The 15,723-nt window shown below is 45.5% G+C and overlaps 20 non-coding genes across 20 annotated transcripts; all 20 read right to left on the bottom strand.

The window, feature by feature from the left end:
• Positions 1-41: 41 nt before the first annotated feature.
• LOC142534895 (5S ribosomal RNA) lies at positions 42-160 on the bottom strand. Its single transcript, XR_012817252.1, has one exon. It is a non-coding gene; the product is annotated as a 5S ribosomal RNA (ribosomal RNA).
• A 684-nt stretch (positions 161-844) lies between these two features.
• Positions 845-963, bottom strand: LOC142534894 (5S ribosomal RNA). Its single transcript, XR_012817251.1, has one exon. It is a non-coding gene; the product is annotated as a 5S ribosomal RNA (ribosomal RNA).
• A 684-nt stretch (positions 964-1,647) lies between these two features.
• On the bottom strand, positions 1,648-1,766 carry LOC142534893 (5S ribosomal RNA). Its single transcript, XR_012817249.1, has one exon. It is a non-coding gene; the product is annotated as a 5S ribosomal RNA (ribosomal RNA).
• A 682-nt stretch (positions 1,767-2,448) lies between these two features.
• Positions 2,449-2,566, bottom strand: LOC142534869 (5S ribosomal RNA). The gene has a single exon (XR_012817228.1). It is a non-coding gene; the product is annotated as a 5S ribosomal RNA (ribosomal RNA).
• Positions 2,567-3,250: 684 nt separating this feature from the next.
• Positions 3,251-3,369, bottom strand: LOC142534892 (5S ribosomal RNA). The gene has a single exon (XR_012817248.1). It is a non-coding gene; the product is annotated as a 5S ribosomal RNA (ribosomal RNA).
• Positions 3,370-4,053: 684 nt separating this feature from the next.
• On the bottom strand, positions 4,054-4,172 carry LOC142534891 (5S ribosomal RNA). Its single transcript, XR_012817247.1, has one exon. It is a non-coding gene; the product is annotated as a 5S ribosomal RNA (ribosomal RNA).
• Positions 4,173-4,856: 684 nt separating this feature from the next.
• LOC142534890 (5S ribosomal RNA) lies at positions 4,857-4,975 on the bottom strand. The gene has a single exon (XR_012817246.1). It is a non-coding gene; the product is annotated as a 5S ribosomal RNA (ribosomal RNA).
• A 684-nt stretch (positions 4,976-5,659) lies between these two features.
• Positions 5,660-5,778, bottom strand: LOC142534889 (5S ribosomal RNA). Its single transcript, XR_012817245.1, has one exon. It is a non-coding gene; the product is annotated as a 5S ribosomal RNA (ribosomal RNA).
• A 684-nt stretch (positions 5,779-6,462) lies between these two features.
• Positions 6,463-6,581, bottom strand: LOC142534887 (5S ribosomal RNA). Its single transcript, XR_012817244.1, has one exon. It is a non-coding gene; the product is annotated as a 5S ribosomal RNA (ribosomal RNA).
• A 684-nt stretch (positions 6,582-7,265) lies between these two features.
• On the bottom strand, positions 7,266-7,384 carry LOC142534878 (5S ribosomal RNA). The gene has a single exon (XR_012817236.1). It is a non-coding gene; the product is annotated as a 5S ribosomal RNA (ribosomal RNA).
• Positions 7,385-8,067: 683 nt separating this feature from the next.
• LOC142534866 (5S ribosomal RNA) lies at positions 8,068-8,186 on the bottom strand. The gene has a single exon (XR_012817225.1). It is a non-coding gene; the product is annotated as a 5S ribosomal RNA (ribosomal RNA).
• A 684-nt stretch (positions 8,187-8,870) lies between these two features.
• On the bottom strand, positions 8,871-8,989 carry LOC142534931 (5S ribosomal RNA). The gene has a single exon (XR_012817286.1). It is a non-coding gene; the product is annotated as a 5S ribosomal RNA (ribosomal RNA).
• A 684-nt stretch (positions 8,990-9,673) lies between these two features.
• On the bottom strand, positions 9,674-9,792 carry LOC142534919 (5S ribosomal RNA). Its single transcript, XR_012817275.1, has one exon. It is a non-coding gene; the product is annotated as a 5S ribosomal RNA (ribosomal RNA).
• A 683-nt stretch (positions 9,793-10,475) lies between these two features.
• On the bottom strand, positions 10,476-10,594 carry LOC142534908 (5S ribosomal RNA). The gene has a single exon (XR_012817264.1). It is a non-coding gene; the product is annotated as a 5S ribosomal RNA (ribosomal RNA).
• Positions 10,595-11,276: 682 nt separating this feature from the next.
• Positions 11,277-11,394, bottom strand: LOC142534868 (5S ribosomal RNA). The gene has a single exon (XR_012817227.1). It is a non-coding gene; the product is annotated as a 5S ribosomal RNA (ribosomal RNA).
• Positions 11,395-12,077: 683 nt separating this feature from the next.
• Positions 12,078-12,195, bottom strand: LOC142534867 (5S ribosomal RNA). Its single transcript, XR_012817226.1, has one exon. It is a non-coding gene; the product is annotated as a 5S ribosomal RNA (ribosomal RNA).
• Positions 12,196-12,878: 683 nt separating this feature from the next.
• Positions 12,879-12,997, bottom strand: LOC142534922 (5S ribosomal RNA). The gene has a single exon (XR_012817278.1). It is a non-coding gene; the product is annotated as a 5S ribosomal RNA (ribosomal RNA).
• Positions 12,998-13,679: 682 nt separating this feature from the next.
• Positions 13,680-13,797, bottom strand: LOC142534865 (5S ribosomal RNA). The gene has a single exon (XR_012817224.1). It is a non-coding gene; the product is annotated as a 5S ribosomal RNA (ribosomal RNA).
• Positions 13,798-14,481: 684 nt separating this feature from the next.
• On the bottom strand, positions 14,482-14,600 carry LOC142534921 (5S ribosomal RNA). The gene has a single exon (XR_012817277.1). It is a non-coding gene; the product is annotated as a 5S ribosomal RNA (ribosomal RNA).
• Positions 14,601-15,282: 682 nt separating this feature from the next.
• On the bottom strand, positions 15,283-15,400 carry LOC142534864 (5S ribosomal RNA). The gene has a single exon (XR_012817223.1). It is a non-coding gene; the product is annotated as a 5S ribosomal RNA (ribosomal RNA).
• Positions 15,401-15,723: the final 323 nt, after the last annotated feature.

Here is a 15,723-nt window from a genome sequence, read left to right as displayed (position 1 = left end):
TCGTCTGTCAACAAGTAATCAAAAATAGAAAAACACGAAAAGGGGTGCAACACGAGGACTTCCCAGGGGGTCACCCATCCTAGTACTGCTCTCGCCCAAGCACGCTTAACTTCGGAGTTCTGATGGGATCCGGTGCATTAGTGCTGGTATGATCGCACCCGACATTGAGTGGGATGTTTATTCTTATATCCCTCGAGTACGTGTGGAGCGGGCGGCGATGGACAACACGCGGCACTGCTCTCGCCCAATCATAACCATGAAGTTAAGCGTTCTGGCGCGATGGCAGAGCTAGGATGGGTGACCTCCCTGGGAAGACCTCGTGTCGCGACCGTTTACGTAAATTATGGATAAAACAGTCGAAATAATTGTTTTTAATGAGTTAACCGTCTCCGGAGTAATCTGCGTCATACCCTTCCGCACAGAACCGGCTCACGACAACAAAAATCGATAAATGTTCCCAGAAAATAGAAAAAAAAATAAGAAGAAGGAAATAACGAATGTAAAGCTATTATTATGCCTGGGATACGATAAAATGGAACCGGAATCGAATTTCGAACTTCCTAAGCGGATTTCTCGAGGAAACGAAAGCTTAACAGAAGCGGTAAATCGCAAATTAGAGGGTCTTAGAGAAGGAATTCGGCTAAAATCTCGTCAGCTCATTGCGTAGTAATGAGTCTCGTCCGTTTGCCCGTTTACAATCAAATTAGCCTACAATTTTGTCCAAATCCGGCAGTGCCCGAGCTACTTTCATTTCACATGTCTTATCTGGTCCCGATCGAGATTCAGATGATTTGAGCCGAAAATCGTCTGTCAACAAGTAATCAAAAATAGAAAAACACGAAAAGGGGTGCAACACGAGGACTTCCCAGGGGGTCACCCATCCTAGTACTGCTCTCGCCCAAGCACGCTTAACTTCGGAGTTCTGATGGGATCCGGTGCATTAGTGCTGGTATGATCGCACCCGACATTGAGTGGGATGTTTATTCTTATATCCCTCGAGTACGTGTGGAGCGGGCGGCGATGGACAACACGCGGCACTGCTCTCGCCCAATCATAACCATGAAGTTAAGCGTTCTGGCGCGATGGCAGAGCTAGGATGGGTGACCTCCCTGGGAAGACCTCGTGTCGCGACCGTTTACGTAAATTATGGATAAAACAGTCGAAATAATTGTTTTTAATGAGTTAACCGTCTCCGGAGTAATCTGCGTCATACCCTTCCGCACAGAACCGGCTCACGACAACAAAAATCGATAAATGTTCCCAGAAAATAGAAAAAAAAATAAGAAGAAGGAAATAACGAATGTAAAGCTATTATTATGCCTGGGATACGATAAAATGGAACCGGAATCGAATTTCGAACTTCCTAAGCGGATTTCTCGAGGAAACGAAAGCTTAACAGAAGCGGTAAATCGCAAATTAGAGGGTCTTAGAGAAGGAATTCGGCTAAAATCTCGTCAGCTCATTGCGTAGTAATGAGTCTCGTCCGTTTGCCCGTTTACAATCAAATTAGCCTACAATTTTGTCCAAATCCGGCAGTGCCCGAGCTACTTTCATTTCACATGTCTTATCTGGTCCCGATCGAGATTCAGATGATTTGAGCCGAAAATCGTCTGTCAACAAGTAATCAAAAATAGAAAAACACGAAAAGGGGTGCAACACGAGGACTTCCCAGGGGGTCACCCATCCTAGTACTGCTCTCGCCCAAGCACGCTTAACTTCGGAGTTCTGATGGGATCCGGTGCATTAGTGCTGGTATGATCGCACCCGACATTGAGTGGGATGTTTATTCTTATATCCCTCGAGTACGTGTGGAGCGGGCGGCGATGGACAACACGCGGCACTGCTCTCGCCCAATCATAACCATGAAGTTAAGCGTTCTGGCGCGATGGCAGAGCTAGGATGGGTGACCTCCCTGGGAAGACCTCGTGTCGCGACCGTTTACGTAAATTATGGATAAAACAGTCGAAATAATTGTTTTTAATGAGTTAACCGTCTCCGGAGTAATCTGCGTCATACCCTTCCGCACAGAACCGGCTCACGACAACAAAATCGATAAATGTTCCCAGAAAATAGAAAAAAAAATAAGAAGAAGGAAATAACGAATGTAAAGCTATTATTATGCCTGGGATACGATAAAATGGAACCGGAATCGAATTTCGAACTTCCTAAGCGGATTTCTCGAGGAAACGAAAGCTTAACAAAAGCGGTAAATCGCAAATTAGAGGGTCTTAGAGAAGGAATTCGGCTAAAATCTCGTCAGCTCATTGCGTAGTAATGAGTCTCGTCCGTTTGCCCGTTTACAATCAAATTAGCCTACAATTTTGTCCAAATCCGGCAGTGCCCGAGCTACTTTCATTTCACATGTCTTATCTGGTCCCGATCGAGATTCAGATGATTTGAGCCGAAAATCGTCTGTCAACAAGTAATCAAAAATAGAAAAACACGAAAAGGGTGCAACACGAGGACTTCCCAGGGGTCACCCATCCTAGTACTGCTCTCGCCCAAGCACGCTTAACTTCGGAGTTCTGATGGGATCCGGTGCATTAGTGCTGGTATGATCGCACCCGACATTGAGTGGGATGTTTATTCTTATATCCCTCGAGTACGTGTGGAGCGGGCGGCGATGGACAACACGCGGCACTGCTCTCGCCCAATCATAACCATGAAGTTAAGCGTTCTGGCGCGATGGCAGAGCTAGGATGGGTGACCTCCCTGGGAAGACCTCGTGTCGCGACCGTTTACGTAAATTATGGATAAAACAGTCGAAATAATTGTTTTTAATGAGTTAACCGTCTCCGGAGTAATCTGCGTCATACCCTTCCGCACAGAACCGGCTCACGACAACAAAAATCGATAAATGTTCCCAGAAAATAGAAAAAAAAATAAGAAGAAGGAAATAACGAATGTAAAGCTATTATTATGCCTGGGATACGATAAAATGGAACCGGAATCGAATTTCGAACTTCCTAAGCGGATTTCTCGAGGAAACGAAAGCTTAACAGAAGCGGTAAATCGCAAATTAGAGGGTCTTAGAGAAGGAATTCGGCTAAAATCTCGTCAGCTCATTGCGTAGTAATGAGTCTCGTCCGTTTGCCCGTTTACAATCAAATTAGCCTACAATTTTGTCCAAATCCGGCAGTGCCCGAGCTACTTTCATTTCACATGTCTTATCTGGTCCCGATCGAGATTCAGATGATTTGAGCCGAAAATCGTCTGTCAACAAGTAATCAAAAATAGAAAAACACGAAAAGGGGTGCAACACGAGGACTTCCCAGGGGGTCACCCATCCTAGTACTGCTCTCGCCCAAGCACGCTTAACTTCGGAGTTCTGATGGGATCCGGTGCATTAGTGCTGGTATGATCGCACCCGACATTGAGTGGGATGTTTATTCTTATATCCCTCGAGTACGTGTGGAGCGGGCGGCGATGGACAACACGCGGCACTGCTCTCGCCCAATCATAACCATGAAGTTAAGCGTTCTGGCGCGATGGCAGAGCTAGGATGGGTGACCTCCCTGGGAAGACCTCGTGTCGCGACCGTTTACGTAAATTATGGATAAAACAGTCGAAATAATTGTTTTTAATGAGTTAACCGTCTCCGGAGTAATCTGCGTCATACCCTTCCGCACAGAACCGGCTCACGACAACAAAAATCGATAAATGTTCCCAGAAAATAGAAAAAAAAATAAGAAGAAGGAAATAACGAATGTAAAGCTATTATTATGCCTGGGATACGATAAAATGGAACCGGAATCGAATTTCGAACTTCCTAAGCGGATTTCTCGAGGAAACGAAAGCTTAACAGAAGCGGTAAATCGCAAATTAGAGGGTCTTAGAGAAGGAATTCGGCTAAAATCTCGTCAGCTCATTGCGTAGTAATGAGTCTCGTCCGTTTGCCCGTTTACAATCAAATTAGCCTACAATTTTGTCCAAATCCGGCAGTGCCCGAGCTACTTTCATTTCACATGTCTTATCTGGTCCCGATCGAGATTCAGATGATTTGAGCCGAAAATCGTCTGTCAACAAGTAATCAAAAATAGAAAAACACGAAAAGGGGTGCAACACGAGGACTTCCCAGGGGGTCACCCATCCTAGTACTGCTCTCGCCCAAGCACGCTTAACTTCGGAGTTCTGATGGGATCCGGTGCATTAGTGCTGGTATGATCGCACCCGACATTGAGTGGGATGTTTATTCTTATATCCCTCGAGTACGTGTGGAGCGGGCGGCGATGGACAACACGCGGCACTGCTCTCGCCCAATCATAACCATGAAGTTAAGCGTTCTGGCGCGATGGCAGAGCTAGGATGGGTGACCTCCCTGGGAAGACCTCGTGTCGCGACCGTTTACGTAAATTATGGATAAAACAGTCGAAATAATTGTTTTTAATGAGTTAACCGTCTCCGGAGTAATCTGCGTCATACCCTTCCGCACAGAACCGGCTCACGACAACAAAAATCGATAAATGTTCCCAGAAAATAGAAAAAAAAATAAGAAGAAGGAAATAACGAATGTAAAGCTATTATTATGCCTGGGATACGATAAAATGGAACCGGAATCGAATTTCGAACTTCCTAAGCGGATTTCTCGAGGAAACGAAAGCTTAACAGAAGCGGTAAATCGCAAATTAGAGGGTCTTAGAGAAGGAATTCGGCTAAAATCTCGTCAGCTCATTGCGTAGTAATGAGTCTCGTCCGTTTGCCCGTTTACAATCAAATTAGCCTACAATTTTGTCCAAATCCGGCAGTGCCCGAGCTACTTTCATTTCACATGTCTTATCTGGTCCCGATCGAGATTCAGATGATTTGAGCCGAAAATCGTCTGTCAACAAGTAATCAAAAATAGAAAAACACGAAAAGGGGTGCAACACGAGGACTTCCCAGGGGGTCACCCATCCTAGTACTGCTCTCGCCCAAGCACGCTTAACTTCGGAGTTCTGATGGGATCCGGTGCATTAGTGCTGGTATGATCGCACCCGACATTGAGTGGGATGTTTATTCTTATATCCCTCGAGTACGTGTGGAGCGGGCGGCGATGGACAACACGCGGCACTGCTCTCGCCCAATCATAACCATGAAGTTAAGCGTTCTGGCGCGATGGCAGAGCTAGGATGGGTGACCTCCCTGGGAAGACCTCGTGTCGCGACCGTTTACGTAAATTATGGATAAAACAGTCGAAATAATTGTTTTTAATGAGTTAACCGTCTCCGGAGTAATCTGCGTCATACCCTTCCGCACAGAACCGGCTCACGACAACAAAAATCGATAAATGTTCCCAGAAAATAGAAAAAAAAATAAGAAGAAGGAAATAACGAATGTAAAGCTATTATTATGCCTGGGATACGATAAAATGGAACCGGAATCGAATTTCGAACTTCCTAAGCGGATTTCTCGAGGAAACGAAAGCTTAACAGAAGCGGTAAATCGCAAATTAGAGGGTCTTAGAGAAGGAATTCGGCTAAAATCTCGTCAGCTCATTGCGTAGTAATGAGTCTCGTCCGTTTGCCCGTTTACAATCAAATTAGCCTACAATTTTGTCCAAATCCGGCAGTGCCCGAGCTACTTTCATTTCACATGTCTTATCTGGTCCCGATCGAGATTCAGATGATTTGAGCCGAAAATCGTCTGTCAACAAGTAATCAAAAATAGAAAAACACGAAAAGGGGTGCAACACGAGGACTTCCCAGGGGGTCACCCATCCTAGTACTGCTCTCGCCCAAGCACGCTTAACTTCGGAGTTCTGATGGGATCCGGTGCATTAGTGCTGGTATGATCGCACCCGACATTGAGTGGGATGTTTATTCTTATATCCCTCGAGTACGTGTGGAGCGGGCGGCGATGGACAACACGCGGCACTGCTCTCGCCCAATCATAACCATGAAGTTAAGCGTTCTGGCGCGATGGCAGAGCTAGGATGGGTGACCTCCCTGGGAAGACCTCGTGTCGCGACCGTTTACGTAAATTATGGATAAAACAGTCGAAATAATTGTTTTTAATGAGTTAACCGTCTCCGGAGTAATCTGCGTCATACCCTTCCGCACAGAACCGGCTCACGACAACAAAAATCGATAAATGTTCCCAGAAAATAGAAAAAAAAATAAGAAGAAGGAAATAACGAATGTAAAGCTATTATTATGCCTGGGATACGATAAAATGGAACCGGAATCGAATTTCGAACTTCCTAAGCGGATTTCTCGAGGAAACGAAAGCTTAACAGAAGCGGTAAATCGCAAATTAGAGGGTCTTAGAGAAGGAATTCGGCTAAAATCTCGTCAGCTCATTGCGTAGTAATGAGTCTCGTCCGTTTGCCCGTTTACAATCAAATTAGCCTACAATTTTGTCCAAATCCGGCAGTGCCCGAGCTACTTTCATTTCACATGTCTTATCTGGTCCCGATCGAGATTCAGATGATTTGAGCCGAAAATCGTCTGTCAACAAGTAATCAAAAATAGAAAAACACGAAAAGGGGTGCAACACGAGGACTTCCCAGGGGGTCACCCATCCTAGTACTGCTCTCGCCCAAGCACGCTTAACTTCGGAGTTCTGATGGGATCCGGTGCATTAGTGCTGGTATGATCGCACCCGACATTGAGTGGGATGTTTATTCTTATATCCCTCGAGTACGTGTGGAGCGGGCGGCGATGGACAACACGCGGCACTGCTCTCGCCCAATCATAACCATGAAGTTAAGCGTTCTGGCGCGATGGCAGAGCTAGGATGGGTGACCTCCCTGGGAAGACCTCGTGTCGCGACCGTTTACGTAAATTATGGATAAAACAGTCGAAATAATTGTTTTTAATGAGTTAACCGTCTCCGGAGTAATCTGCGTCATACCCTTCCGCACAGAACCGGCTCACGACAACAAAAATCGATAAATGTTCCCAGAAAATAGAAAAAAAAATAAGAAGAAGGAAATAACGAATGTAAAGCTATTATTATGCCTGGGATACGATAAAATGGAACCGGAATCGAATTTCGAACTTCCTAAGCGGATTTCTCGAGGAAACGAAAGCTTAACAGAAGCGGTAAATCGCAAATTAGAGGGTCTTAGAGAAGGAATTCGGCTAAAATCTCGTCAGCTCATTGCGTAGTAATGAGTCTCGTCCGTTTGCCCGTTTACAATCAAATTAGCCTACAATTTTGTCCAAATCCGGCAGTGCCCGAGCTACTTTCATTTCACATGTCTTATCTGGTCCCGATCGAGATTCAGATGATTTGAGCCGAAAATCGTCTGTCAACAAGTAATCAAAAATAGAAAAACACGAAAAGGGGTGCAACACGAGGACTTCCCAGGGGGTCACCCATCCTAGTACTGCTCTCGCCCAAGCACGCTTAACTTCGGAGTTCTGATGGGATCCGGTGCATTAGTGCTGGTATGATCGCACCCGACATTGAGTGGGATGTTTATTCTTATATCCCTCGAGTACGTGTGGAGCGGGCGGCGATGGACAACACGCGGCACTGCTCTCGCCCAATCATAACCATGAAGTTAAGCGTTCTGGCGCGATGGCAGAGCTAGGATGGGTGACCTCCCTGGGAAGACCTCGTGTCGCGACCGTTTACGTAAATTATGGATAAAACAGTCGAAATAATTGTTTTTAATGAGTTAACCGTCTCCGGAGTAATCTGCGTCATACCCTTCCGCACAGAACCGGCTCACGACAACAAAAATCGATAAATGTTCCCAGAAAATAGAAAAAAAATAAGAAGAAGGAAATAACGAATGTAAAGCTATTATTATGCCTGGGATACGATAAAATGGAACCGGAATCGAATTTCGAACTTCCTAAGCGGATTTCTCGAGGAAACGAAAGCTTAACAGAAGCGGTAAATCGCAAATTAGAGGGTCTTAGAGAAGGAATTCGGCTAAAATCTCGTCAGCTCATTGCGTAGTAATGAGTCTCGTCCGTTTGCCCGTTTACAATCAAATTAGCCTACAATTTTGTCCAAATCCGGCAGTGCCCGAGCTACTTTCATTTCACATGTCTTATCTGGTCCCGATCGAGATTCAGATGATTTGAGCCGAAAATCGTCTGTCAACAAGTAATCAAAAATAGAAAAACACGAAAAGGGGTGCAACACGAGGACTTCCCAGGGGGTCACCCATCCTAGTACTGCTCTCGCCCAAGCACGCTTAACTTCGGAGTTCTGATGGGATCCGGTGCATTAGTGCTGGTATGATCGCACCCGACATTGAGTGGGATGTTTATTCTTATATCCCTCGAGTACGTGTGGAGCGGGCGGCGATGGACAACACGCGGCACTGCTCTCGCCCAATCATAACCATGAAGTTAAGCGTTCTGGCGCGATGGCAGAGCTAGGATGGGTGACCTCCCTGGGAAGACCTCGTGTCGCGACCGTTTACGTAAATTATGGATAAAACAGTCGAAATAATTGTTTTTAATGAGTTAACCGTCTCCGGAGTAATCTGCGTCATACCCTTCCGCACAGAACCGGCTCACGACAACAAAAATCGATAAATGTTCCCAGAAAATAGAAAAAAAAATAAGAAGAAGGAAATAACGAATGTAAAGCTATTATTATGCCTGGGATACGATAAAATGGAACCGGAATCGAATTTCGAACTTCCTAAGCGGATTTCTCGAGGAAACGAAAGCTTAACAGAAGCGGTAAATCGCAAATTAGAGGGTCTTAGAGAAGGAATTCGGCTAAAATCTCGTCAGCTCATTGCGTAGTAATGAGTCTCGTCCGTTTGCCCGTTTACAATCAAATTAGCCTACAATTTTGTCCAAATCCGGCAGTGCCCGAGCTACTTTCATTTCACATGTCTTATCTGGTCCCGATCGAGATTCAGATGATTTGAGCCGAAAATCGTCTGTCAACAAGTAATCAAAAATAGAAAAACACGAAAAGGGGTGCAACACGAGGACTTCCCAGGGGGTCACCCATCCTAGTACTGCTCTCGCCCAAGCACGCTTAACTTCGGAGTTCTGATGGGATCCGGTGCATTAGTGCTGGTATGATCGCACCCGACATTGAGTGGGATGTTTATTCTTATATCCCTCGAGTACGTGTGGAGCGGGCGGCGATGGACAACACGCGGCACTGCTCTCGCCCAATCATAACCATGAAGTTAAGCGTTCTGGCGCGATGGCAGAGCTAGGATGGGTGACCTCCCTGGGAAGACCTCGTGTCGCGACCGTTTACGTAAATTATGGATAAAACAGTCGAAATAATTGTTTTTAATGAGTTAACCGTCTCCGGAGTAATCTGCGTCATACCCTTCCGCACAGAACCGGCTCACGACAACAAAAATCGATAAATGTTCCCAGAAAATAGAAAAAAAAATAAGAAGAAGGAAATAACGAATGTAAAGCTATTATTATGCCTGGGATACGATAAAATGGAACCGGAATCGAATTTCGAACTTCCTAAGCGGATTTCTCGAGGAAACGAAAGCTTAACAGAAGCGGTAAATCGCAAATTAGAGGGTCTTAGAGAAGGAATTCGGCTAAAATCTCGTCAGCTCATTGCGTAGTAATGAGTCTCGTCCGTTTGCCCGTTTACAATCAAATTAGCCTACAATTTTGTCCAAATCCGGCAGTGCCCGAGCTACTTTCATTTCACATGTCTTATCTGGTCCCGATCGAGATTCAGATGATTTGAGCCGAAAATCGTCTGTCAACAAGTAATCAAAAATAGAAAAACACGAAAAGGGGTGCAACACGAGGACTTCCCAGGGGGTCACCCATCCTAGTACTGCTCTCGCCCAAGCACGCTTAACTTCGGAGTTCTGATGGGATCCGGTGCATTAGTGCTGGTATGATCGCACCCGACATTGAGTGGGATGTTTATTCTTATATCCCTCGAGTACGTGTGGAGCGGGCGGCGATGGACAACACGCGGCACTGCTCTCGCCCAATCATAACCATGAAGTTAAGCGTTCTGGCGCGATGGCAGAGCTAGGATGGGTGACCTCCCTGGGAAGACCTCGTGTCGCGACCGTTTACGTAAATTATGGATAAAACAGTCGAAATAATTGTTTTTAATGAGTTAACCGTCTCCGGAGTAATCTGCGTCATACCCTTCCGCACAGAACCGGCTCACGACAACAAAAATCGATAAATGTTCCCAGAAAATAGAAAAAAAATAAGAAGAAGGAAATAACGAATGTAAAGCTATTATTATGCCTGGGATACGATAAAATGGAACCGGAATCGAATTTCGAACTTCCTAAGCGGATTTCTCGAGGAAACGAAAGCTTAACAGAAGCGGTAAATCGCAAATTAGAGGGTCTTAGAGAAGGAATTCGGCTAAAATCTCGTCAGCTCATTGCGTAGTAATGAGTCTCGTCCGTTTGCCCGTTTACAATCAAATTAGCCTACAATTTTGTCCAAATCCGGCAGTGCCCGAGCTACTTTCATTTCACATGTCTTATCTGGTCCCGATCGAGATTCAGATGATTTGAGCCGAAAATCGTCTGTCAACAAGTAATCAAAAATAGAAAAACACGAAAAGGGGTGCAACACGAGGACTTCCCAGGGGGTCACCCATCCTAGTACTGCTCTCGCCCAAGCACGCTTAACTTCGGAGTTCTGATGGGATCCGGTGCATTAGTGCTGGTATGATCGCACCCGACATTGAGTGGGATGTTTATTCTTATATCCCTCGAGTACGTGTGGAGCGGGCGGCGATGGACAACACGCGGCACTGCTCTCGCCCAATCATAACCATGAAGTTAAGCGTTCTGGCGCGATGGCAGAGCTAGGATGGGTGACCTCCCTGGGAAGACCTCGTGTCGCGACCGTTTACGTAAATTATGGATAAAACAGTCGAAATAATTGTTTTTAATGAGTTAACCGTCTCCGGAGTAATCTGCGTCATACCCTTCCGCACAGAACCGGCTCACGACAACAAAAATCGATAAATGTTCCCAGAAAATAGAAAAAAAATAAGAAGAAGGAAATAACGAATGTAAAGCTATTATTATGCCTGGGATACGATAAAATGGAACCGGAATCGAATTTCGAACTTCCTAAGCGGATTTCTCGAGGAAACGAAAGCTTAACAGAAGCGGTAAATCGCAAATTAGAGGGTCTTAGAGAAGGAATTCGGCTAAAATCTCGTCAGCTCATTGCGTAGTAATGAGTCTCGTCCGTTTGCCCGTTTACAATCAAATTAGCCTACAATTTTGTCCAAATCCGGCAGTGCCCGAGCTACTTTCATTTCACATGTCTTATCTGGTCCCGATCGAGATTCAGATGATTTGAGCCGAAAATCGTCTGTCAACAAGTAATCAAAAATAGAAAAACACGAAAAGGGTGCAACACGAGGACTTCCCAGGGGTCACCCATCCTAGTACTGCTCTCGCCCAAGCACGCTTAACTTCGGAGTTCTGATGGGATCCGGTGCATTAGTGCTGGTATGATCGCACCCGACATTGAGTGGGATGTTTATTCTTATATCCCTCGAGTACGTGTGGAGCGGGCGGCGATGGACAACACGCGGCACTGCTCTCGCCCAATCATAACCATGAAGTTAAGCGTTCTGGCGCGATGGCAGAGCTAGGATGGGTGACCTCCCTGGGAAGACCTCGTGTCGCGACCGTTTACGTAAATTATGGATAAAACAGTCGAAATAATTGTTTTTAATGAGTTAACCGTCTCCGGAGTAATCTGCGTCATACCCTTCCGCACAGAACCGGCTCACGACAACAAAAATCGATAAATGTTCCCAGAAAATAGAAAAAAAAATAAGAAGAAGGAAATAACGAATGTAAAGCTATTATTATGCCTGGGATACGATAAAATGGAACCGGAATCGAATTTCGAACTTCCTAAGCGGATTTCTCGAGGAAACGAAAGCTTAACAGAAGCGGTAAATCGCAAATTAGAGGGTCTTAGAGAAGGAATTCGGCTAAAATCTCGTCAGCTCATTGCGTAGTAATGAGTCTCGTCCGTTTGCCCGTTTACAATCAAATTAGCCTACAATTTTGTCCAAATCCGGCAGTGCCCGAGCTACTTTCATTTCACATGTCTTATCTGGTCCCGATCGAGATTCAGATGATTTGAGCCGAAAATCGTCTGTCAACAAGTAATCAAAAATAGAAAAACACGAAAAGGGTGCAACACGAGGACTTCCCAGGGGTCACCCATCCTAGTACTGCTCTCGCCCAAGCACGCTTAACTTCGGAGTTCTGATGGGATCCGGTGCATTAGTGCTGGTATGATCGCACCCGACATTGAGTGGGATGTTTATTCTTATATCCCTCGAGTACGTGTGGAGCGGGCGGCGATGGACAACACGCGGCACTGCTCTCGCCCAATCATAACCATGAAGTTAAGCGTTCTGGCGCGATGGCAGAGCTAGGATGGGTGACCTCCCTGGGAAGACCTCGTGTCGCGATCGTTTACGTAAATTATGGATAAAACAGTCGAAATAATTGTTTTTAATGAGTTAACCGTCTCCGGAGTAATCTGCGTCATACCCTTCCGCACAGAACCGGCTCACGACAACAAAAATCGATAAATGTTCCCAGAAAATAGAAAAAAAATAAGAAGAAGGAAATAACGAATGTAAAGCTATTATTATGCCTGGGATACGATAAAATGGAACCGGAATCGAATTTCGAACTTCCTAAGCGGATTTCTCGAGGAAACGAAAGCTTAACAGAAGCGGTTAAATCGCAAATTAGAGGGTCTTAGAGAAGGAATTCGGCTAAAATCTCGTCAGCTCATTGCGTAGTAATGAGTCTCGTCCGTTTGCCCGTTTACAATCAAATTAGCCTACAATTTTGTCCAAATCCGGCAGTGCCCGAGCTACTTTCATTTCACATGTCTTATCTGGTCCCGATCGAGATTCAGATGATTTGAGCCGAAAATCGTCTGTCAACAAGTAATCAAAAATAGAAAAACACGAAAAGGGTGCAACACGAGGACTTCCCAGGGGGTCACCCATCCTAGTACTGCTCTCGCCCAAGCACGCTTAACTTCGGAGTTCTGATGGGATCCGGTGCATTAGTGCTGGTATGATCGCACCCGACATTGAGTGGGATGTTTATTCTTATATCCCTCGAGTACGTGTGGAGCGGGCGGCGATGGACAACACGCGGCACTGCTCTCGCCCAATCATAACCATGAAGTTAAGCGTTCTGGCGCGATGGCAGAGCTAGGATGGGTGACCTCCCTGGGAAGACCTCGTGTCGCGATCGTTTACGTAAATTATGGATAAAACAGTCGAAATAATTGTTTTTAATGAGTTAACCGTCTCCGGAGTAATCTGCGTCATACCCTTCCGCACAGAACCGGCTCACGACAACAAAAATCGATAAATGTTCCCAGAAAATAGAAAAAAAATAAGAAGAAGGAAATAACGAATGTAAAGCTATTATTATGCCTGGGATACGATAAAATGGAACCGGAATCGAATTTCGAACTTCCTAAGCGGATTTCTCGAGGAAACGAAAGCTTAACAGAAGCGGTAAATCGCAAATTAGAGGGTCTTAGAGAAGGAATTCGGCTAAAATCTCGTCAGCTCATTGCGTAGTAATGAGTCTCGTCCGTTTGCCCGTTTACAATCAAATTAGCCTACAATTTTGTCCAAATCCGGCAGTGCCCGAGCTACTTTCATTTCACATGTCTTATCTGGTCCCGATCGAGATTCAGATGATTTGAGCCGAAAATCGTCTGTCAACAAGTAATCAAAAATAGAAAAACACGAAAAGGGTGCAACACGAGGACTTCCCAGGGGTCACCCATCCTAGTACTGCTCTCGCCCAAGCACGCTTAACTTCGGAGTTCTGATGGGATCCGGTGCATTAGTGCTGGTATGATCGCACCCGACATTGAGTGGGATGTTTATTCTTATATCCCTCGAGTACGTGTGGAGCGGGCGGCGATGGACAACACGCGGCACTGCTCTCGCCCAATCATAACCACGAAGTTAAGCGTTCTGGCGCGATGGCAGAGGTAGGATGGGTGACCTCCCTGGGAAGACCTCGTGTCGCGATCGTTTACGTAAATTATGGATAAAACAGTCGAAATAATTGTTTTTAATGAGTTAACCGTCTCCGGAGTAATCTGCGTCATACCCTTCCGCACAGAACCGGCTCACGACAACAAAAATCGATAAATGTTCCCAGAAAATAGAAAAAAAAATAAGAAGAAGGAAATAACGAATGTAAAGCTATTATTATGCCTGGGATACGATAAAATGGAACCGGAATCGAATTTCGAACTTCCTAAGCGGATTTCTCGAGGAAACGAAAGCTTAACAGAAGCGGTAAATCGCAAATTAGAGGGTCTTAGAGAAGGAATTCGGCTAAAATCTCGTCAGCTCATTGCGTAGTAATGAGTCTCGTCCGTTTGCCCGTTTACAATCAAATTAGCCTACAATTTTGTCCAAATCCGGCAGTGCCCGAGCTACTTTCATTTCACATGTCTTATCTGGTCCCGATCGAGATTCAGATGATTTGAGCCGAAAATCGTCTGTCAACAAGTAATCAAAAATAGAAAAACACGAAAAAGGGTGCAACACGAGGACTTCCCAGGGGGTCACCCATCCTAGTACTGCTCTCGCCCAAGCACGCTTAACTTCGGAGTTCTGATGGGATCCGGTGCATTAGTGCTGGTATGATCGCACCCGACATTGAGTGGGATGTTTATTCTTATATCCCTCGAGTACGTGTGGAGCGGGCGGCGATGGACAACACGCGGCACTGCTCTCGCCCAATCATAACCATGAAGTTAAGCGTTCTGGCGCGATGGCAGAGCTAGGATGGGTGACCTCCCTGGGAAGACCTCGTGTCGCGACCGTTTACGTAAATTATGGATAAAACAGTCGAAATAATTGTTTTTAATGAGTTAACCGTCTCCGGAGTAATCTGCGTCATACCCTTCCGCACAGAACCGGCTCACGACAACAAAAATCGATAAATGTTCCCAGAAAATAGAAAAAAAATAAGAAGAAGGAAATAACGAATGTAAAGCTATTATTATGCCTGGGATACGATAAAATGGAACCGGAATCGAATTTCGAACTTCCTAAGCGGATTTCTCGAGGAAACGAAAGCTTAACAGAAGCGGTAAATCGCAAATTAGAGGGTCTTAGAGAAGGAATTCGGCTAAAATCTCGTCAGCTCATTGCGTAGTAATGAGTCTCGTCCGTTTGCCCGTTTACAATCAAATTAGCCTACAATTTTGTCCAAATCCGGCAGTGCCCGAGCTACTTTCATTTCACATGTCTTATCTGGTCCCGATCGAGATTCAGATGATTTGAGCCGAAAATCGTCTGTCAACAAGTAATCAAAAATAGAAAAACACGAAAAGGGTGCAACACGAGGACTTCCCAGGGGTCACCCATCCTAGTACTGCTCTCGCCCAAGCACGCTTAACTTCGGAGTTCTGATGGGATCCGGTGCATTAGTGCTGGTATGATCGCACCCGACATTGAGTGGGATGTTTATTCTTATATCCCTCGAGTACGTGTGGAGCGGGCGGCGATGGACAACACGCGGCACTGCTCTCGCCCAATCATAACCACTGAAGTTAAGCGTTCTGGCGCGATGGCAGAGGTAGGATGGGTGACCTCCCTGGGAAGACCTCGTGTCGCGATCGTTTACGTAAATTATGGATAAAACAGTCGAAATAATTGTTTTTAATTAGTTAACCGTCTCCGGAGTAATCTGCGTCATACCCTTCCGCACAGAACCGGCTCACGACAACAAAAATCGATAAATGTTCCCAGAAAATAGAAAAAAAATAAGAA

Source organism: Primulina tabacum, unplaced genomic scaffold (genome assembly GCF_025594145.1).
Source record: "Primulina tabacum isolate GXHZ01 unplaced genomic scaffold, ASM2559414v2 Contig733, whole genome shotgun sequence".
Taxonomy (NCBI): domain Eukaryota; kingdom Viridiplantae; phylum Streptophyta; class Magnoliopsida; order Lamiales; family Gesneriaceae; genus Primulina; species Primulina tabacum.
The sequence above is the reverse complement of the archived record's forward strand: the minus strand, read 5'-3'. Positions and strand labels throughout refer to the sequence as shown.